Raw genomic sequence first — 23,594 nt, forward strand, 5'->3', positions numbered from 1 at the left:
TTGGCTAACTACTTAGTAAGTGGGTTGCTACCACCTGAGCTGAAGTTTCAAGAGAAAAAGAAATTTCTTCATGATGTTAGAAGTTATCAGTGGGATGACCCACATTTATATAAGCTATGCTCAGATCAAGTAATAAGAAGATGTGTTGCAACAGAAGAAATGCCTCAAATACTGGAGTCATGTCATGCTGCAGCATATGAAGGACATTTTGGTGGTCACAGAACAGCTGCCAAAGTTATGCAATCGGGTTATTATTGGCCCACTATCTTTAAAGATGCTTATGAATTTGTTAAATGTTGTGACAGGTGTCAAAGGATAGGGAACATAACTAGCAGACATGAGATGCCATTGACTAACATACTGGAAGTAGAAGTTTTCGATGTTTGGGGAATAGATTTCATGGGACCTTTTCCCCCATACTTTGGGAACTTATATATCCTTATTGCTGTAGATTATGTCTCTAAGTGGGTAGAAGCTGCAGCACTACCTACCAATGATGCTAAAACAATGGTGACTTTTCTTCAAAAAAATATTTTCTCCAGGTTTGGCACTCCTAGAGCAATTATTAGTGATGAAGGCACACATTTTTGCAACAAAATCTTTGCTGCAGCAATGATGAAAAGTGTCCAACAGAGAAATTAAAAAGATCTTAGAAAAAGTGGTGAACCCAACAAGGAAGGATTGATTTTTACATTTGCATGACACTCTATGGGCTTACAAAACAACATACAAAACTCCACTCGGCATGTCTTCTTACCAAATTGTTTATGACAAAGCATGTCATTTGCCACTAGAGCTAGAGCACAAAGCCCATTGGGCACTGGAGAAATTAAATTGGGATATGCATGCTGCAGCAGAGCAAAGAAAACTTCAATTTTGTGAGCTTGATGAATTATGACTATTTTCATATGAAAATGCAAGAATCTATAAAGAGATAACAAAACACTGGCAACAAGCATATTCAACACAGGAAATTCACCCCTGGTCAATTAATGTTGCTCCACAACACAAGACTAAGATTGTTTCCGGGAAAACTCAAGTCACGATGGTTTGGCCCGTTTAAGCTGTTACAATCTTACCCTCATGGAGTTGTTGATCTTCTAGATGAACAAACAGGCCACGAGTTCAAGGTTAATGGGCACAGGGTTAAGCATTACATACATCCAGCAGCAGAATGTTCAAAGGAGGTGTTACTCCTTAAAGAACCCAGCTATTGAGCAAAGATAGAAGGTCAGGCTGAAAGACCTTAAATCAAGCGCTTCATGGGAGGCAGCCCATTGAGGAGACAGCCACTTCAAACCAATTTTGATATCCTTTGGTTTTATGGACAGCTCTCCCTCTTTACTATTTTATTTAATCTTGTTTTTCCATGTTAACCATTTATTTTTTTTATCCTTTTCCATTATGGCATACTTTAGTTTCACTTCAATTTGATATATCTATGTCTTTTAATAATTTTAGGCTTGAATTTAGTAAGTGTGACAATTGAATTCTATATTGACACGTGAGAATGCATGGTGGCAGAATTTAGAGGTGAACCACGTGTCAGAAGCTTTTAGTGGGGAGTATAGATCCGTGCTTAGAATAAACGAATGGGTGTTGCAGCAGCTAATTGTACCGTTACAGTAAATTAAAAGCTGGAGCCTTTCACTTATCGTTGGAGATAAAATCATGACAGATGGATGCATGGATATGGATAAAAATTGCGGAAACAAATCTCCGAAAATAGAGCTTTAAATGCACTGGCCGATGATTTTGGGATATGCACATTTAATTCAAAATATTTTATTCCCTTAATTATTTCAAGTTACCGTAGTTATCTCCAATTAAAAGTCCACTATAAAAAGGAGTCACTGTGCTTAGTACTTTACGCCATTATTCCCCATCTCCTTCGCAAAATCCAACTCTCATAATTCTTAACCTCTTCTTCTCTTTTTACTCTCAGGAACAGTAACCTCAATTTATTACTGCTACAGCAATGCCGAGATACAAGAAAACAGCAAGCCGCCTCAAAGATCCGTCACGATTCCAGAGTTATCACGCTGAAGAAAAATATGAAGAATTCATAGAGCCACGTCGAATTCGGGAAGAAAAAGGGTTTCAATTCCCAGACCAACTCACGGGAATTGTACAAACCATTCATAATGCTGTGGCAAAGCGAGGATGGCTAGAGTTTTGCAACCACCCTTGAGATCCTGTGCTGCCTGTTGTCAAAGAATTTTACGTCAATTTGGTAAGCCCTGATCAGCACAACGTATGGGTAAGAAATACACTTGTCCCATTAGACTCTTGTGTTATCAATACTTTCTATAACTTACCTGCTGAAATTGCCTGTGAGTATGCTAAGTTGCGTGATAAGTTGACCCCGAAAAAGTGGAATACCATTTTCAAAACTTTTACTATCGAAGAGGCATCATGGGTTAACGAGGAAGGACATGTAGTTAATAGGATAGATTTGACACCTATTGCTAAGGTGTGGGTGAAATTTCTGAAATCTAGGCTTATGCCCACCACTCACACCACTACAGTTTTTCAAGAGAGGTTGGTCTTGTTATATGTTATTGTTGGAGGGTTTCCCATAGATGTGGGTAGCATCATTGCACAAGAAATCTGAGATTGTGTAGTCAAAACTCACCGAACTGCTGCCTTGCTATTTCCCTCTCTTGTCACTAGCATTTGTGTAGTTTCAGGTATTCGTCTTGACGCCAGAGATGAACGTGTAAAAAATGATGGTGCCTTTACGGCACGTACCATTGAGAGAGTTGCTGGTGAGAGTGCTGGAACAACCACCGAACCAGCTGTTGTCACTGGAGCAAGACGAGCTATTGGGTTAGAACAGACAATCCAGGAACTCAGCAATAGTATAACTCAATGTGTAGAAGCCCAACAGAGGGAAAATGATCGATTTTGGAGCTATCTACAGCACCTGGATAACCAACTACACTAATTTGCTCTGTACATGAAACGCACTCACCGGAACTTCCCTGATGCACTGCTCCAGCAGTTCAATTTTGACACCAGCACCACAGGTGCTCTAGCAGCAGCCAGTGAAGAAGCCACTGCTTCAGATGAACCAACAGAGGAAGCTGCCACTGAGCCACAAGCATCAGTCGACTTAGAAGAGGCTGAGCCATCTGACCCACCTGAGGACGAAGGTGACAAGTCTGAGACTGATAGCTCACCCTCAGAGGCAGAAGACAACTCAGAAAAAGAAAGTGAGGAACTAACCGTCCCAGCTCAACCTAAAACCAAAAAGAAACACATTATTCAAGAAGAAAAGGAAGAAGACCCTAAAGAGGAACCCTCTATTCCAGTTTTTGCGAGTAAGAGCAAGGATAAGAGTAAAGCTAAATTGGCAACCCCTCCAGCCTCTGAAGATGAAATGGAGCGAGTCGATGCTGAGCTGGCTGCTGCAGCAGCCAGAGCTATGCCTACATCTGAGCAAGCCAAGCAACTACTTGCGGTTATTGCTGCCATCACTGCTGAGGGCCAGGCAGCTGATGCATTGACCCCAAAGCCTCCACAACAAACTCCTAGCCAGCCTATCCGCACTAGTCCAAGACAATCCAGCAAAAGAAAAAGCAGTACGTCTAAAGGTACCGCTACAGCAACCCCAGCCACCACTCCTCTCACCAGCCCCGCAACGAAAAAGACAAAGACATTGCCAGCCACCTCCCCCAAAGCTTCACCAAAGGATAAGCTGCGCAGTGCATCAAAGAAGCGCTAATGAGCAACATGTCCTGTGCTGCAGTCCCCACCCCAGGGGAGTACTCTTTCTTTACTAGTTCATTTCAGTTAAAAAAAACAAAAAAAGCTTTACTAGTTTATTGTTTGTCCATTTGTGAGTTGTTGTTATGTATGCTTGTGAGGACACATAATCTCTTAAGTTTGGGGAGGTTATTGCCGAATGCATGTGATTTATGTTTTATGTATGTGTTTATGTCTGTGTTGTGTGAAGCTCTGTTATCTAGTATTTGTGTATAGATTTAAATACCTAATGAAGATAAATTGAGTGTTATTAAGTATTATGAGAGTGCCAAGTAGAGATAAGTTATAGATGAAAGTGACATTCTGTCCTGACACTTAGACTTTGGTTAAATTGTATGAGACTACTAGAGCAAAGCCAGAAGAATAGAACAGATCCTAAGTTTGGGGGGAGAAGCACGTTTGATTAACTGTGATTTCTATGAAATACAATATGTTCCAATGGCTCAAGTTGCTGAGTAAACCAGATCTGAATATGTACCCTATATGCAGAATTGTGTTCAAAGGTAGTAAGAGTTATGAGCAATGTTGTAGCACTGTTAAAATATATATATATATATATCCTCTGTCTAAGACATCAAGTAGCCAAGTCTGTTCATGAGCCCCATGTTTAGCCTTGAGTAAAAGATATCTCTAGATAAGATTACATTATAGTTACTGCTGCAGCAACTCTGATCTGGGCATGGTTTGAGTAATTGGGTGTCATCATTACAAGTGATTGACATTCACATGAAAAATAAATGTTACAGTGAGGAGGTTGATGACTCTCTAATTTAGCAATATTAGAACAATCACAGTTTGAATATGTGAAATTTATGCTACCCCTTTTATGAATAAAGTATATCACTGCTGAAATTTCTGCAATTCATTGGTGATGTTACACCATATCTGGAATTTAATCAAAATAGCACACACACACTATGGACAGAAAGAAGCTTAAGTCTAGAACTGATTTACTATGGGCATTTTGTATGATTGGGATTGAGATCTGAAGGTGGAAGAATCTTTACAAATTGGATAAAAGAGCTAAAGTTGTGTGCATGTTTGTTTGCAGGAAATATTAGTATATGTCATTACTTGAGGGCAAGCAATGGTTTAAGTTTGGGGGTGTGATAACTCTAGAAAATGAGAGTTATTACATCAATTGTAGACTTGAATCAAGGTCACTTAGAGAACCAATAAGGTGTTTTTATTACATTTTGGGTACCTTTTGTATAAACATTAATTTTAGTTGAGTTTTAATAAGTATTGATTGAATCATAGTAATTTGTGCTAAAAACAGGTTTTAAATTGTAGGTTTTAAATTTGTGAGAGGATGTTGAGACATTAGAAGAGCAAGAGGAGGAAGGAAGATGGCCACAAAAGAAGTAAAGCACAATCGGGAATAAAAAAATGTTGTAGCGGCTGTCAGAGCAACTAGTGCTGTAGCAATTTGGGAGCAGTGCGGGAGAAAATTTAAGTGCGAGTCAACCATAAAGTCGCGATCTGCAGGTTTCCTAATTTAAACACATGCACGCTCATGGGCTTTGGTTTTAACCTAATTTGCAATATAAAAAGGAGGCGTGCACCACATAGAAGGGCGGCAAGGAATTATCATTAGAGTAATTAGACAGAACGAAGGAGAAGAAGATCAGAATTGAAGAGTGTTGTTTCGGCAACATTGGACAATCATGCAGAATTGACTGTTCTTTTATGTTGTTATGGTAATTCTGTAGCATTATACTCTAGTAGTTTTTATGAATACAACTGTTTTTTCGGTTGACCACCCATTTAATAGTTTTAGTTAAGACAGAGCAGCAAAAGGGCATGTCTTAGCGGACATTATTAGAGTATTATTTGTTCTTAAGTCGAGTTTCCTGGATTAGGTTATCTTGAATCCCATAAGGGCAATACTTGAAGTTAAGATTTGTGACACTCTAGACATAGGTGTTCACCTTGTAGGGTAGAGAGATTAAATGTTATAATGCCATACTATAAAGATATGAGCAACTGGTCATTGTTAGTAGATTTAAATGAATGAGATTTCCAACATGCGATAGCTGCGGATGCAAATTTATTCTACCCATTGCTGCAACACTTATTGTAACAACTGGTACTAATTTGGTAAACAACAGTCATCCCATTAGGAGAGTTTGATCATTCAACTACTATATTCTCAATTGAATCTTACACACATTCAACTCAGTTTATTTCATTACAATATTGTTTTATTTTCATCTCTCACAATTATTAGTTACATAGAATTATTTGATAATTGTTTGTTTCGGTCCTTAATTGATTTGCATTATTGTGATTTGCTTTAGCATTTCGAGTAACATCAATCCCTGTGGAGACGATCTTGAATACTCATCACTTTATTACTTGTTGTGTATACTTGCACATTGGGATTGATAATAATTGCTTATAGAAATTTAACAACGCTTGCTTTGCCCGCTCTTACCGCTTGAAGGCTTTTTCTGTCCCTATTCCTTGCGGTTGCGGCCTTTGTCCTTCTGGCCCTCTCCCCCACCTTTACTGTGGCTAGGCCTCTTATCTTTGGGCTAGACGAAGTAATCGGAAAGTGATTCCGCAATGGCAATGGCATCGTCGAGAGTTTGCACGCCATGCTTATCAAGCTCCGTCTTGGCCCAATCTTTAAGGCCGTCTTGAAAGTAGAAGAGAGAGTCCTTATCGGACATGTCGGAAATCTCAAGCATAAGGGTGGTGAAGTCGTTGATGTAATCGCTGACGCTATCCGTTTGCTTGAGCCGACATAACCGCACTCGTGCTTCCTTCTCCGCATTACTCGGGGCAAAATGCTTGCGGAGTTCTTGCTGAAATTCGGCGCATGTGCTGATGGCGCAAATGCCCTTGCCCATCTTACCGTGTTTTCGCCGCCACCATAGTTGTGCAGCGCCTCGGAGGAATGTAGGTGCGGTGCCTACCTTTGATGCCTCGTCATGAACACCCATGGCATTGAAATATTGCTCTAGCCCAAAGAGGAAGTTATCCACCACAACGGCGTTGTGCGCACCATCATCAGTATTGGGCTTGGGCACGTCAATGGGCGCGCATCACTCGAGCTTGCGGGAACCGCAGTCGGGCTAGGTGTGAGTGTGCGCTTGTGCCAAGCCCAGTCCGAGCGGACCTCATCGACCTCCGCACGGACTGAATGCAACTCATTTTACACAAAGCTACGCAAATTGAGCAGCTCGTCATGGAACGCTCGAAACTCCCCTCGGAGGGAGTCGGCTTGGTCTTGCACGAGGGCTTTGGTGGCGACCGTGAATTCGCCATACTCACACTCAAGGCCATCGACTCGCTCCTCTAATGTATCAAGGGTGTCTTGGGCAGAAGCCATTGAAGTTTCGAGCGTGGCAACACAAGGTTCCAATTCATCCATAGAAGGGGCTTTGGACTTACCTCGGGACTTTGGCTGTCCGCGTCATCCCTCCTCGCGGCCACGAGCTTGCTCCGGTACCTCCGCACCGAGTGTGCCCTCTTGCAATGTTCTGGAAGGATTGGCCATCGTCTCCGAGCTAGCTTGCGGGTGGGTGCAAACCGTAACTCTGATACCACTTGTCACGGGTGTTAGCCTAAAGGGCTATACATAATGTAATTTTGATGATAACAAACATATGTATTAAGTGATTTAATAAATATTGTATTTCACATTTTCACTAGTTTTTGAAGGGTAATATTTATGCAAGTGAATCAAGTGAAATCAAGCTCGAGACATTCAACGGACAACGGCAAAATCAAGAATAAAGTTTAGAACTCAACGGATAAATTAGTGCGATAAATTCTTGTAAAGCCGGTATAATTTAATTGATGCATGATTTAGCATTTGAAAAGCTCAAGAGATAAATTTAATTAATTACTTTTTATAAACTAAAAGGTTTTATTTTTATAAGATAAAGTACCTTGTGGTTTTGAGTAATTTGGACTTAAATATAAAGTTTTGAAATATTTGATTTTAATAAGTATTATTATTAAATTTCGGAGTTGGACGTTTTTACAAACATTTGAAATGTTTTGGGCCATACTATAATGTATGAATATTTTGGACTAAAGTGAAAGGTTTTGAGAACTTTGAAGAATATGGGCATTATGTTGAAAAGGACCTTTTTGCGAAATAATAATATCTTTGGGGTCATATCATAATTTTAGAAAGTTTTGGAAAGACAATTATTCTTAGGAAATTCTGAAATTGGATCTATTTAGAAAATTTTATGACGTTTTGGGCTGTAGTATAATTATAAAAAGTTTTGGGCCAACGTATAATTTTAGTGAACAGTGTTATTGTAGTAAAATTCAAAAATAACGGTAATATCACTGTTCCTGAGCGGCTAGCCAGATAAATCAAGCGGCTAACCGCTTGGGCGCTGGAATTTGCCTATAACGGCTAGTTTTCGGGCTTTAACTATAAAAACTCAACTCAAACTTCATTCTAAGATTAAATACAAGGAAAAACAAGATCATATAACATATATTGAGCTTCCATTTCGCAAATCATCATTTATTGAATCATCATTGAGCTATAATTTGTTATCTACTCTTAAAGAGAGTTTCATTGTTGTGATTTTCATTTCTCATCAAATTGTGAGTGTACAAGTGTGAGAAACACTTGGGGTGAAGAAATTGGGGAGATAATCTCTTGTTGTAAAGGTCCATTGACACCTTGGAAGTCAATTGTAAACATTTGAAGCCTTGGGAGGTTTGGATAGTGAAATCTCAAGCCGGGTGTGCTTGGAGGCGTGGACGTAGGCGAGGATAGCCGAACCACGTAAAAATCCTTGTGTTTGTTTTCTCTTCCCTTACTCTTTTAATATTGTGCTTGATTGAATTTATTGTTTTTTATTTGATTAAGGCATATAGATTAAATTGTTGTGCGAATTGTATTGCATAATTTTAAAATCCCAATTCACCCCCCTCTTGGGTTGCATAACTTGCATTTCATTTGGTATCAGAGCAAGGTGCTCTTGTGCAGACTTAACCATCTAGAGTTAAAGATCAATGGCAACCCATAATGACTCAACTTTTAAGGAAAGACAATCTACAATTAGACCACCATTCTTTGATGGTAATGACTACCCATATTGGAAAACTAGGATGAGAATTTATTTACAAGCTTTAGATTATGAAATTTGGGAAATTGTTTGTGATGGTCCATTTATGCCTTTGACTAAAAACGAAGTCGGGGAAAATATTCCAAAACCTTCACGAGAATGGAATGAATTGGAAAAGAGAAGAGCTTCTCTAAATTCCAAAGCTATGAATGCCTTATTTTGTGCACTAGATAAGAAAGAGTTTCATAGAGTATCTAGTTGTGAAAGTGCTAATGAAATTTGGCACAAACTTGAAGTTGTTTATGAAGGCACGAATCAAGTGAAAGAGTCTAAAATTAATAGGTACACTCGACAATATGAATTGTTTCAAATGGAACAAAATGAGAGTGTGTATTCTATGTATACTAGATTTACGGACATAGTGAACACTCTAGGAGCCCTAGGAAATACCTTTTCAAATAGCGAGAAAGTTAAGAAAATCATTAGGTCGCTACCTAAGGAATGAAGACCAAAAAGGACTGCCATTGAGGAAGCCAAAGATTTAAATATTTTACCTATTGATGATTTAATTGGTTCTCTTATTTCTTATGAGGAAGACTTGGCAACCGAAAAAGGCCATGAGGAGAAGAAGAAAAGCATTGCTCTCAAAGCCTTGAAACATGAAAGTGATGAGGAAAGCGAGCTGGATGAGGAGGAGATAGATATGCTGGCTAGGAGGTTTAGAAAACTTTTTAAGAAATTCAGTGAGCGAAGAAAATTTAGAGACCTCAAGAACCAAAAGGAGAAGAAGGAAGTAATCAAATGTTATGAGTGCAAGAAGCCTGGTCATATAAGAACGGAATGCCCTCTTCTCAACAAGCCCAAGAAGAGAGCAATGGTAGCCACATGGGATGATAGCGATGAGGAAACAAGTGATGATGAAAAACATCAAGAAATGACAAATCTAGCTCTCATGGCAATTGGAGATGAATCGGATGATGAACTTGATGAGGTAAATGATCTTTCTACTTATGATGAATTATATGATGCTTTTAAAGAATTGCATGATAATTGGATAAAAATTGGTAAAAAGAATGCATGTCTTAAAAAGAAAATGGTAAAGCTCACAAATGAGAATGAATCTCTAAGTGTAAAGATTACATGCCTAGAATTAGATAATAAAACATTGCATGATAGAGTTGCATTATTAAATGAGAAACCTAGCACTTCACATGAGCATCTAGAATTATATGTAGATAACTTGAAAAATGAAAAGGATGCTTTACAAAAATGCAATGATTCATTAAATGAAAAGATTAAAGGACTAGAGTTAGATAATAAAATATTGCATGACAGAATTGCATCATTTAAATGCAAACAAAGTACTTCATATGAGCATGAGAAATCACATGTTGATGAATTAATGAAAGAAAATGAAGTGCTTAAGAAGAAGAGCAATGAGCTAAATTAAATTGTGTTAAAATTCACAAATGAGCAAAAGATGTTGGATAACTTGCTTAATTCACAAAAATGTGTGTTTGATAAAGGAGGTATTGGTTATAAGCCAAATTTGAAACAAAAATATTATAAGAGTTATTTTATTAAAACTACCTCCATTAATGATAAAATTGTATGTCATTATTGCAATCAAAATGGTCACATCAAGCTTAGATGTCCGGTTAAAAGAAATGCATATTATGGAGTAACATGTATTTGAGTTCCAAAAGGAACTATTGTTAACACTCAATGACCCAAGAATATTTGGGTACCAAAGCACACAACTTGAATATTTTTTGTAGGCACCATAATCAAGGAATGGCGGAGAGTTCCTTGATAAAAGCTTATGAGAATAATCACTTGATCATGGTGTAAGCAAAAATGATGAGACAATATGATTTAATTGTTTTGGTAACAATTATTGCCTTATTGATTATAAAGTGATGGTCTTTTAAGCTTAGTAAGTATTTAATAATTCATTTGGTATCATGTTGAGTGAATCATGAAAAATGGATGGTAGCTTGAATTTGTGAAAGTATACTTGTATGTTTACATGATTGAATTATCATTGTGTTTAACATTGAGTGCTTTATCATGATGCATGGTTATATATATATGATGATAGCTTGTCAACTCATCATGATTGATTTGTTTGATTTTAATGATTATGTAATGCAAACATGATAAATGAGTGATATGCTTATTAATCTTTGAATGCATATATGTTTCATGATTGAAGTAAAATTTATACATGATGGATGGATTATTAGTTTGAATTAATCATCTTTTAGATGTTTAAAATCATGAATCATGCATTAAATTGGCTCTTGAGATGTTTCGGGATCACAAAATGGTTACGGGATTGATCGAAACTAGCCGGAAAGCAACTATTGTGCAGATGGACAGCCACCAGGCGGCTAGCCGCTTGGTCACGGGTTGGGTGTTTTTTTTTTGCTTCTTCTTCTTCACTTGTTATTTTTCTGCACTTGTTCTCTCTTTCATCCAAAACCGTAAACCACCCATCCATTTTTATGCCCAAATCAATCATTCAAACTAAAACCCATGCATCTCATCTTCGTTAATCACTTCTCCATAATCTTTTCTTCACTTGTTCTTCACTCATTTCTTTTTCTCTCTCACGCGTGAATAGTGCCTCTCCATTTTCTTTCTCAAATCTCTTCATCTTTCACTCATTTTCTTGTTAAAATCAATCACTCAAATCATTATTCATTCATTACTCCTTCAATTTTCACTCTCAAAACTTGATTTCATCATCTCTCCACATAAAACCCAAAATCGAAAACCTAACTTACCCATTTCATTCTCTTCCAATTTAAGCTCTTTTTAGCCCACTTTTGATCCAATCAACACCATCTATTATCTTAAATGATCTCTTGGATCCATATAATCGGTTTAAAATCATGCATTTCACTCATTATTTTACAAAACCGAATTTGTGCACTTTGGGTATTTTAAATTACCACTTCCATAGTGTGCTCTCCTTATGGATTTTACCATCGTTCCTTATTATATTATGCACGTACATTTTCATATGCATAATTGTTTTAATTGTGGATTACGGATGATGGTTGTTTAATATTTGGATAATTTATATTTGGATGATATTTTCTGAATTCTTAGAATGAATATGACTCTTTGGATTAATTGCATGCTTTATTTTTATATGCTTCTTGATTAATCATTGAGATATTCTTTTTGGTATAAGCATGGATTTATAGTACTTTCGATGATTGATGATTATACGTGTGTTGCTTGATGAATTAATGGAGTTGTTGGTTTGTTATAATTGTTTCAGCTTATATGGAAGTGTTTTTAACCATGTTGTATATTTAAGGATTTGTTCATTTTAAGGGGAGACTCTGCCGAAATTTTTGCTCGCGCAAAATTAGTAATATCTTTATCGAATTATTTTTTATGTTCTTGTTTCGATTGCATCGATCTATTTTTTTATGAAGGAGGAGATAAATATGATATGTTTTTGGATAATATCATTTTGGTTAAATTTTTTAATTGGCCATATATTTAGGGGGAGCATACAATATGATTTTGGATAATATGTATTATGAGCATTCTTTTGATGGCGTGATGATTCATGATCATTTTATGGTTAATTGGATGTTTGGTTATTATATGTTTCTTGATTAACCATTGACCTATTATCGATTTTCGCATGAATTTCTAGTAATTTTGATGATGAAGGGGGAGGAGTCATGTATTTTGAATATGAAGAAATATAATATGTATTTTGATCTTAAAGTATTTGTTCATATTTTTGAAATATTCAGGGGGAGTTTTTGTTTTGAATTTGATTTATACGTTTAATTATATATGTCATGTATTAAGGGGGAGTATAAATGTCAAAATAGATGAGATGTTTGTCATCATCAAAAAGGGGGAGATTGTTAGCCTAAAGGGCTATACATAATGTAATTTTGATGATAACAAACATATGTATTAAGTGATTTAATAAATATTGTATTTCACATTTTCACTAGTTTTTGAAGGGTAATATTTATGCAAGTGAATCAAGTGAAATCAAGCTCAAGACACTCAACGGACAACGGTGAAATCAAGAATAAAGTTTAGAGCTCAACGGATAAATTAGTGCGATAAATTCTTGTAAAGCCGGTATAATTTAATTGATGCATGATTTAGCATTTGAAAAGCTCAAGAGATAAATTTAATTAATTACTTTTTATAAACTAAAAGGTTTTATTTTTATAAGATAAAGTACCTTGTGGTTTTGAGTAATTTGGACTTAAATATAAAGTTTTGAAATATTTGATTTTAATAAGTATTATTATTAAATTTCGGAGTTGGACGTTTTTACAAACATTTGAAATGTTTTGGGCCATACTATAATGTATGAATATTTTGGACTAAAGTGAAAGGTTTTGAGAACTTTGAAGAATATGGGCATTATGTTGAAAAGGACCTTTTTGCGAAATAATAATATCTTTGGGGTCATATCATAATTTTAGAAAGTTTTGGAAAGACAATTATTCTTAGGAAATTCTGAAATTGGATCTATTTGCAAAGTTTTATGACGTTTTGGGTCGTAATATAATTATAAAAAGTTTTGGGCCAAAGTATAATTTTAGTAAACAGTGTTACTGTAGAAAACAACGGTAATATCACTGTTCCTGAGTGGCTAGCCAGATAAATCAAGCGGCTAACCGCTTGGGCGCGGGAATTTGCCTATAACGGCTAGTTTACGGGCTTTAACTATAAAAACTCAACTCAAACTTCATTCTAAGATTAAATACAAGGAAAAACAAGATCATATAACATATATTGAGCTTCCATTTCACAAATCATCATTTATTGAATCATCATTGAGCTATAATTTGTTATCTACTCTTAAAGAGAGTTTCATTGTTGTGATTTTCATTTCTCATCAAATTGTGAGTGTACAAGTGTGAGAAACACTTGGGGTGAAGAGATTGGGGAGATAATCTCTTGTTGTAAAGGTCCATTGACACCTTAGAAGTCAATTGTAAACATTTGAAGCCTTGGGAGGTTTGGATAGTGAAATCTCAAGCCGGGTGTGCTTGGAGGCGTGGACGTAGGCGAGGATAGCCGAACCACGTAAAAATCCTTGTGTTTGTTTTCTCTTCCCTTACTCTTTTAATATTGTGCTTGATTGAATTTATTGTTTTTTATTTGATTAAGGCATATAGATTAAATTGTTGTGCGAATTGTATTGCATAATTTTAAAATCCCAATTCACCCCCCCTATTGGGTTGCATAACTTGCATTTCAACGGGATGATAATTTTGCGCAGCAAAGTCCCGTGCGACACTTGAGCGACCTTAGCGCGTGAGTCGCCAAGTAAGCCTTGATTACTCCCCAAATAAGCCAAGCACAAACACTTGTAGAAAATGTTATGGGAAACAAGAGTAGGATGCCCAAGTATGATTGTATTATACACACTTAGAAAGATTACAATGATGTTTGTACAAGAGAGCTTGTGTGCTAGATGTGTTGTGTGGGTGTGTTGGTGGTGCAAATGATGGGTGCTCACTCCTATTTATAGGGGGTGGAGTGCTTAATTCTAGAGAACTCTACTACAAGTGGCAAAATATTTAGGGACCCAAGTGGTGAGTCCTAGAATGTTCTAGTGAATGAGTAATATGTAGAGAGTTCTAGATCTTGGGCCGGACTTGGGTTGCTAATCGCACCACTGCTAGTTAGTTGTCTTGGTGGCCCATTTCTAAGTTAACCCCACTTCTAAGTGTACCCGCCTTGAGTACTAAGCGAGCCTGCGTGCGTAAATTAACCTCCAATCATAGAGTTTTGAGCGGCCCGTGACATTAAGGTCATTAGAAAAGTTCTAATTGATAACAAAAAATCGTAGCATCTTTTAATGAATAAGAGTTATCATTAAAATAGTTTTACTACCTTGTAACAAAGAACCTAAAAGGTCACATTCATAATAGAAATGAAAAAAGAGTTACTAGAAAATGAGAAGTTAAATTTCTTAATTTTAAGAAAATTGGTATTTATGTTATAATTTATTAAAAAATGAATATGTATCTTAAATATGATTTAAGATAGAAAATTTGATGTTTCATAAACCGTTTAAGGAACAAAATAAATTTCATAAATTTTTAATCAAACATTGGGTTTGAGATCAATCATGTAAAAAGACCATATTGGACATGTTTCGGTTCATAAATGATTATGAACTTTTAGACCAATTTTGGATACAGAATTTTGGGCTTTTATTGGACCTAATATGGATTAGGAAAAAGCATAAAAACATGTCACAAAAATAAGCTCAAGATCAAGTAATATTTAAGCTATTTATTTATTCAAAATTAATTTGATTAAAAAAATTATTGAAATGATAATGTTTGGTGCCATTATTGAAAAGATAGTGTCAGCTTTACTTGGTGGAATGAATGATTATGAACTAACATTCATATTTCTTTATTATCTCTTTCATTTCAAAATGAAATTTGGTGATTCCAAATCCTATGGACTCTTGTGAGATTTCTAAGTGTAGATTGATTAGAGGCATCAAAATTGGGGTTGTTTTAAGAATCTCAAATCACACAAAAATAGAAGATGTTCGTGTAATGGTCTATTTCCTGGACAATTTTTGTAACTTTTTGTTTTTGGTCCTTTTCTCCTATCTCATGAAGTTATTTCAGAAACTACAAGTAAGATAATTAAACTTCAATCTTTCCTCTTAATTTTCATTTTTGAATGAAGCTGATCTGAGATTTTAGAGCTTTTGCCATTCATTTTAATTTTATTGTGCAGAAGTTGCGTTTTCAAGAACCTTATAGACAAATGTTATCCTTCAGCTTGTTGAAAGTAGTATTAGACATGGCAAAAGTTCACAGGACATATTATACAACGCAATAAAAACTATTGTTGGGTCGATTTTTATTGGGTTAGGCCAATGGGTCAACTCATTACAATGGATTTCATAAGGAATCCGATTTGAGTTTAAGATCAAAAGTCAATTTCACTCATTACTCATTAACATTTATTATACAATTTAATAAATTTTATAACTCAATTTATAAATTTTTAAAGAAAAAAATAAACTTTAAAATGACTACTTATGTAAAGTTATGATAAATCGTAAAATTTATAGATACGTATTGTAAAATTTGTAGCCATCACTGTACAATTGCATCTTCTTATGCAATTAAAATCTCTTTTTATAATTTTTTCCTCCTAAGATTTTAATCAATGTATAGAAATAAATAATTAATTTTTTTACATTTTTTTATGATGTTAAACATGAGAATATTAATATTTTCTTTTGTTTGGTATTATTTTTTTAAAGAGCTTTGATTTACAAATTACTATTTTTGCTTCTAACTAAAGATATAATATTGAAATAATGGGTTAAATAAGTCGGTTCGTGTAATACAATAATAATAATGAATGGGTTCGTACTCTCATTTTTGATCAAATAAATAAATAAATAAATTTAGATATATGTTATTTAATACGATGTAATAAGAGCAAGATATGAAATTGTTTAAACACGACCTATTATTAGTCCTAACCATCATCAATTGGCTCTTGCATTTAGCGTCAATTGTTTCATTAAGAAATGTCTTCGGGGGTTCCGGTCAACGAACATTGATAGTAATGAAAGAGACAAGATTTCTCTATCAACTTTTTAGAACCATCCAAAGTGAAATCGACAAACTTAGATGACCTTGACTTGGGTTCCCAGCTTCCAGCTGGTGCAACTATTAACACATTACCACTTAAATTGCTTCATCGTCCTAATTATTATTACATTATTATTTTTTTACCGGATATGCTACGTTTTCTTATATGTTTATTTTCGAATGCAACATTTTTTCAATGAAGGAAGAAGTTGGAACTCAGAGAGAAGTTCTTCGAAACAAATCTTGGTGAAAATTTGAAAAAGAATCAAACTTTTATTTTTGGGTAAACAGTTCAAAATTGAAGGTAGAAAAGGACAAGATAATTTGGGAGATTTTCTATAAGAATATTACTTTAAATTTCGATCCCAAGTAAAAGACAACTTTTAAAAAAACTTCACAAATAATTAAATTTTTTTGATGTTCCTAGAACATTAATCTTTATTTATTTACTATTTACTACACCCTTCACATGCATATTAATTTTTTAAAAAACACTGCTTTCTCAATTCATTTGGAGATGCATAGCTAAAAAAAATGCATGGAAATTTAAAAATAGTACACGTGTCATTGCATTAGACGTTGTTGTTAATTTGAGTAGAAAACATGAGGATACCATCCACTGGATGGTGGAAAAACAAACTAAGCAAGTAGACATATCCAAAATGTAGAAAGCTGCTAAAATAAATTAATAGGGTTAATAAAGTTTGCAAGATGGGAGTCCTGTGAATTAAATGAGACAACGATGCAGAGAAAAACGACACAGTGGAGGCAATTGCTGTTGGGTCCATCTCATTTGGTGGCCCGAGCCCAAGTTTTATTAATTTGGGCATTTAAGTAATTAAAAGAAATAAATTAGGATTATGTGAAAATTATCATGAAATTTGGCTTTAAAAAGTAATGGGCAGCACTAATTAGGAAATCTCAAAAGACAAGTGGAGAAAAAAAAGATGAGAAAGAAGAAAGAACAGTGACCCAATATTATATTTGAGGCTTGAATTTCAATTTTTGGTTGGACGATCGAAAGGCAAAAAAAGTAAGTGGAGAAAAAAAGACGATAGAGAGAAAAGAGAATAGTGACGCAAAAGTATTGGGCAGTCCTAATTATGAAATCACAAAAACAAGTGGAGAAGAAAAATATGAGAAAGAGAAGAGAGAACAACAAGGGCAGCCCTAATTACGAAATCACAAAAAACGAATGGAGAAGAAAAGACGAGAGACAACAGTGACACAACATTATATTTAGGGCTTGAATTTCAATTGTTGATTGGACGATCAGAATGCAAAATTAACTCCGTTTTCTCTCAAATTTTGAGGGTAAATTCCTGATATCGCCCTCTACAATTCCACTTGACTTGATTTTTATTTTATCTTTTCATTGGTTATTATTTGAGATACCTACTTATTAGACAGATAATTATTAGACTGTTGTTGTAACCTAAATTTGTGTTATAATCTCATTAATATAGTCGAAGATTATATCATATTACGGTCCCATGATTTTTCTAATTTTGGATTTTCCACGTAAAAATCTGTATATCTTATAGTTGATTTTTGCTTTGAATTGCTTTGATTTATTTTTCTCCTTATTTATTTGTAATACACTTCTTATTTTAATCACACAAAGAGGGAAATAGTTTTATTTTTTCTTAATTTACAGCTGGTTGTGGTACTCTCTTTCCCAACAATTGCCTAAGCATCCGTTGAAAAATGCCTGTGGCAGCAAATGTATGTCAAATGTAGCTACTTGTCCATGGACGGAAAAAACATTTTGAATTGTTTCGAAATGGTGAGTAGAAGAGAAAGATTTCAGAGAAGAATCATCAGAAGATGGTCTGATAACACCTACCACCTACGATATTCATTATCTATGCAAATTTGTCACGCATTTTTCTTCCACAGTGCTCTGCCAGAGATAACATAACATTTGGCAGTTTGCTCTGTGCTGGACAAACTCTTGCGTCAGCTGGAGAAAGATTTGAACTCGGGTTCTTTTCCTCAGCTAATAGCTCTGAGGCTGAGGGTATCCCAATATATGTAGGATTATGGTATTACAAGTCATATCCAAGAATATTTTGTGGATTGCCAATAGAGATAAACCCCTTCCGTACAACGGTGGAGTTTTAGCTATTGCAGAAGATGGCAAGCTCAAGTTATTAGATGAAAATGGAATTCCATATTGGTATACAGAAGTTGAACGTTCATCACCTCTACGCAGAGTGGCCAAGCTCATGGATTCTGGAAACTTCGTTCTACAAGATGATCAGGTTGGAATAAGTCTATGGGAGAGCTTCAAACACCCAACGGATACATTTCTTGCCGGCACGTATATGGCTGAAAATCTTTCTTCGACTTCATGGGCAGGTCAAGACGATCCAAAGCCTGGGAATTTCACTTTTAAGATGGATCAAGGAGAAAATCAGTACCAAATCACGAAACCGTTTATTTGGTATTGGAGAATTGCAGAGCTGCAGGATGTCTTTAGCCCAGATGAAATTATTCCTTATCAAATATTATACTTGTTATCAAATTTCAGCCAGAGTGTCAATCCCGCCGGTAAGAAATATGTCCATAATAACTTAACTGTTACCCCAATAGACTATTCCAGAACGAGGTTGATCATGAATTGCACTGGGGAGATTCAATGTTGGATTGAAGATAAAGTGAAGGGGTGGTCTTTGATTTGGTGGGAACCAAGAGATCCCTGCAGTGTGATTCACAGTTGTGGAACGTTTGGCAGCTGTAACAGTAACTATGAGCGGGAGTGCCAATGTTTGCCAGGCTTTGGGCCTGTTTCACCTGAACATTGGAATTCGAGAGATTTTTCAGGCGGCCCCACCGGGAAAACTGCATTATGTGGTGGAAAGGACATGTTCTTGAGGTTGAAGATGACTAAAATTTGGAAAACAGACTCAAACTTACCGGTCAATAACGAAACAAAATGCTTGAAGGAGTGCCTTAGCTCTTGCCGGTGCCAGGCATATTCATACGAAGAATCAGACAACACACGAAGAGATAATCCGAGTGATGGCGGCACGTGCTGGATTTGGACAGAGGAACTCAACGACCTTCAGCAAGGCTTTTCCAATGGTAGCCGTGTCCTTTGTGTCCGTGTGGCAGCTTCTGACCTTGGTAACTCTCTCTCTCGCATTTGGGAAAAACGATGGTATTTAGCTAACCTAGCTCAGCTCAATCTCAATTGCAAACAGAGACACAATCTGATTAGATAGAACTATTATATGTTATAGAAAATGGCTAGTTAACATTGATCTGCGACAATTAAGTGCTAAATCCCCTTGATTGGTATCAGATTTCCGATCCATAACAATTATAATATTTTTTCATACTTAGGGCCTGATTTGTCTCTTACTTTATGAACTAGAACTTAGCAAGCTGTAGCAATAGCCTGAAAAAATATCGTATAAAGCACATCGGGTAGGTTCTATAACTCTCTAAATTCGGAACCTTTTGCAGAGCTAACAAAAAGAAATTACGAGACTTGTGGTACAAACCTGATACCATACCCTCTAAGTACTAAGGCAGATTGTGGTGACCCCAGGTACTTACAGCTTTCTCTGTAACACGTCCACAGGACAAATTAACTTCATGGCACCCATTGGCACCTACTCTGTCACTGGAATCTATCCAGATTCAAGAAATTTCAGTATCCAATTAAAAGGTGCAGATAATTACAGAAGGAATCCAAACGGAACATTTCATCTCAACCAATCGTTGCCATTTTATTTTATTGCCCTTGCAAATCTGGGAAATTCTACTTTTTATTTTTCATATAAGAATGCATATGAAGTAGAGATTGGTTGGAATCCTCCACCCGAGCCAACACGTACTTCACCAAGAGACTGTGAAGATTGGCCACATTCGACTTGCAAATTAACGGATAATGGAGAGACGAGGTGCCTCTGCAACGAAACTTTTCGGTGGGATGGCAATGCTTTAAAGTGTATTCAACGTAAGAATGGAAATTACTCATTAAAAGGACACGATATATGTGCCACTGGCAAAAATGTTCCTGTAGAGAAAGGAAGAATTGGCTTTCCAAGCAATGGATGGCCTGGTATGATAATTGTTATATCAGCATATGGATTTTGATTGTAAACATAATAAAAAAGGTTTCATTCTATTTCCCATACATAATTAGATTCGGGCATTTGAAATTGTGTCATGCTCACTGTTTCTATATATCTATTCTTAGACTAGTATTATTCTTGCAGATAGAGCTGAAAATAAGCCAGGAGGAGATTCCACTCAGCAAGTTGATGCCTTTAATGGAAGAAAGAAGCAGCAATGGACTCTGATTTTTGGAGTGACTATTGCTAGTGGGATCATTTTGTCTTGCATCATTATTTATTTTTACACTCGACGTAAAAGAATCCATCCATTATGCACATTATTCTACTAAAACAACAAACCAGAACTAAACAATGTTAGCTGTTCTTCGATTTAGATTACATGAGACTATGATTATACAAATGATATTTTGAATCCAAAAGGCAGATCGATCAATCGACCAAATATGGCAGCTCGCTTCTACGAGAGTGCGAGGCATGTCAAAGAAATGGTAGACTCAGACCAGTTCAAAGAAGAAGACAAGAAAGGCATAGATTTACCTTTCATTGATTTTGAAAGCATATTAGCCGCTACAGATAATTTCTCAGAAGCAAATAAACTCCGGGGCCTGTTTACATGGTAATACTCGCAAGACACACTAGCATTCATTGCAGCAAGATTCCAGTCATCAGTACAATTATGCTTGTAATAATTGTGATCCCAGTGTATGTTTCCTGAAGGTCAACAAATTGCTGTAAAGAGGCTCTCAAGTGCTTCAGGGTGTTAAGGAAGCTCCTCTTGCTTGCAGTACGATAAGCCAAACAGAAGATAAAGCAGAGGATTGCAGCAGCTACAGCACACGGTTAAAGATTGATGATTTGGCTGTCCAGGTGGCACCTGGTGGTTATGTAATTACCAGCATACGTGAAGATTCGTTTTGATTAGTTAGAGTTAGTAACAAGCTCGAGCTGTTATATTCAGCTGTGTATATAAACAACCATGTAATCACTTTGTCAATCAATTCAATGAATCAAATAATATTCTAGAATTCTCTAAACTGCAGTTTTTACTCTTTCAATTTTCTTTCATTTTCTTGTTAACCAAACAGTTCTTTAAACAATTTTATCTTGGTATCAGATAGGGGGTGGGCATATTTTAACCGAACCGATCCAAACCGACCATTTGGATTGGTTTCATTAGTAAAAAAAAACTGGTTTCGGTTTATTGGATTGCAAACCGACATCACTCGGTTTGGATTTCGGTTTGGAAGGATTCCAAACCGATTCAAACCGATCCAATCCAGAAATATTATATAATTACATTATATTCTAAGTTAAGCAATCTAACTAATTATATTTATCATTTTATGCAGATTTTGACAAATCAAAAGCAATTAGGCCATAAGTTTTTACGGACAAGATGCACAATATTTTAATTGTCAAATGTTGTTCAGGTTTATTTTAATTTTGTGAGTTTGTTTTGAATGAACAAGTTAAGAACTTTTTTATACTAATGTATTATGTTGTGAACTTGTATGGATGTATCTTTGAATTCTTATGTAGATATCAAAGTAGATATCAATAATATAAAAGAGGTATCAATTTAGATTGCGGACACAAAAAAAATAACAAATAATTTAGGTAAAATAATATAAAAGAAGTGGGCTTTTAACTAATAAACTCAAACCGAGGATCCAAACCAATCCAGTCGGTTTGGATCGGTTCGGTTTGAAAAAATTTAGGTTGATATCGGTTTGAAAATATTTCAAACCGATAAGTTTGGATCAGTTTGATAATATGTCTCAAACCGATCCAAACCGAATTTGCCCACCCCTAGTATCACCCACCCCTAGTATCAGAGCCAGTGTGGCTTCAGTACATCTTGCTTCATCTTCTAATACAGTTCATAATGCTGCCATTAATACGAGCACAATCACCTTTTCATTCAACACTCCTGTTAAGCTGGATCAATCAAATTACTTGATTTGACGATCTCAAGTTCTTACTTCCATTCGTGGAAATAGACTTGAAAAATTCATTGATGATTCTGTAACTCCTCCACCCTCTCACACTGCTCAAAGAATTGGTGATGACCTCAGATCTGTTGAAAATCCAGAGTATGTCACCTGGAGATCACAAGATCAGATGCTGCTTGGATGACTGCTTTCTTCAATGAGTGAAGGCATCATCAGTCTGGTCTTTAGTCTAAAAACTTCACTTGAGGTATGGAAAGCTATTAAAGTCCAATTTGGTTCACAATCTAAATTCAAATTGTTGCATCTGAGGTACATGATGAATTCAACTAGGAAAGATGATATGAAAGTCACTGATTATTTCATTAAAATGAAAAACATAGCTGATAATATGGCTGCTGCTGGAAGTGCTTTAAGTGATGATGATTTGATTCTGCACATACTTTCTGGTTTAAGACCTGAATATAATTATGCTGCTACATACATAACTAGTCAAATAGGAGTTGGTAAAATGAATGTAAATGAGGCATATGCAATGTTGTTAACTCAAAAAGCTAGAATAAAACAACAAGCACACATGATTGCTGGTATGGATGTGAAACGGAATTTTGAGGCAAATTTAGTCCATAATAGAAGTTTTAAGAAAGGTTTTATATCTGGAGGTAAGAATGGTGGCTATGGATATAATCCTGATTTTGGTAATGCTGGACATTATGGCTATGGTGGCTATAAAGGATATTCTGGAGGTGCTGGAGCCAATGGAGGAAATTCATCTGGTGTCAATTTTCAGCAAAGAGGTTATTCTGGTGATAATCAGAGAAATGGAGGGAACTGGAATCAGAATCCTGGTGGATATGGCAACTTCAATAATATTAAGACATCTGGAAATGTTAAACCTCAATGGAATGCTTCCAAACCTACCTGTCAAATTTGTCTTAAGACAGGTCATACAGTTAATATCTGTTGGAAACTTGAAGAGTTCATTGCTTTAGGTGCTTATAAGTCACCACCAAACAGGAATCCAAAGTCTGTTTATCTAGCAAACATAGAAGGTGCTTCAGATACCAACTGGTATCTTGACAGTGGGGCAACACATCACCTCACTAA

General features: G+C 35.9%; 1 protein-coding gene and 1 non-coding gene across 2 annotated transcripts in view; both read left to right on the top strand.

The window, feature by feature from the left end:
- LOC18053200 (G-type lectin S-receptor-like serine/threonine-protein kinase At4g03230) overlaps positions 1–23,594 on the top strand; it is a 48,292-nt gene that overhangs the window by 12,866 nt on the left and 11,832 nt on the right. The gene's annotated exons all lie outside the window — the stretch shown is intronic.
- LOC112101351 lies at positions 22,897–23,033 on the top strand. Its single transcript, XR_002907478.1, has one exon. It is a non-coding gene; the product is annotated as a small nucleolar RNA Z247 (small nucleolar RNA).

The sequence above is a fragment of the Citrus clementina genome, unplaced genomic scaffold (genome assembly GCF_000493195.1).
Source record: "Citrus clementina cultivar Clemenules unplaced genomic scaffold, Citrus_clementina_v1.0 scaffold_2, whole genome shotgun sequence".
In the NCBI taxonomy this organism is placed as follows: Eukaryota; Viridiplantae; Streptophyta; class Magnoliopsida; order Sapindales; family Rutaceae; genus Citrus; species Citrus x clementina.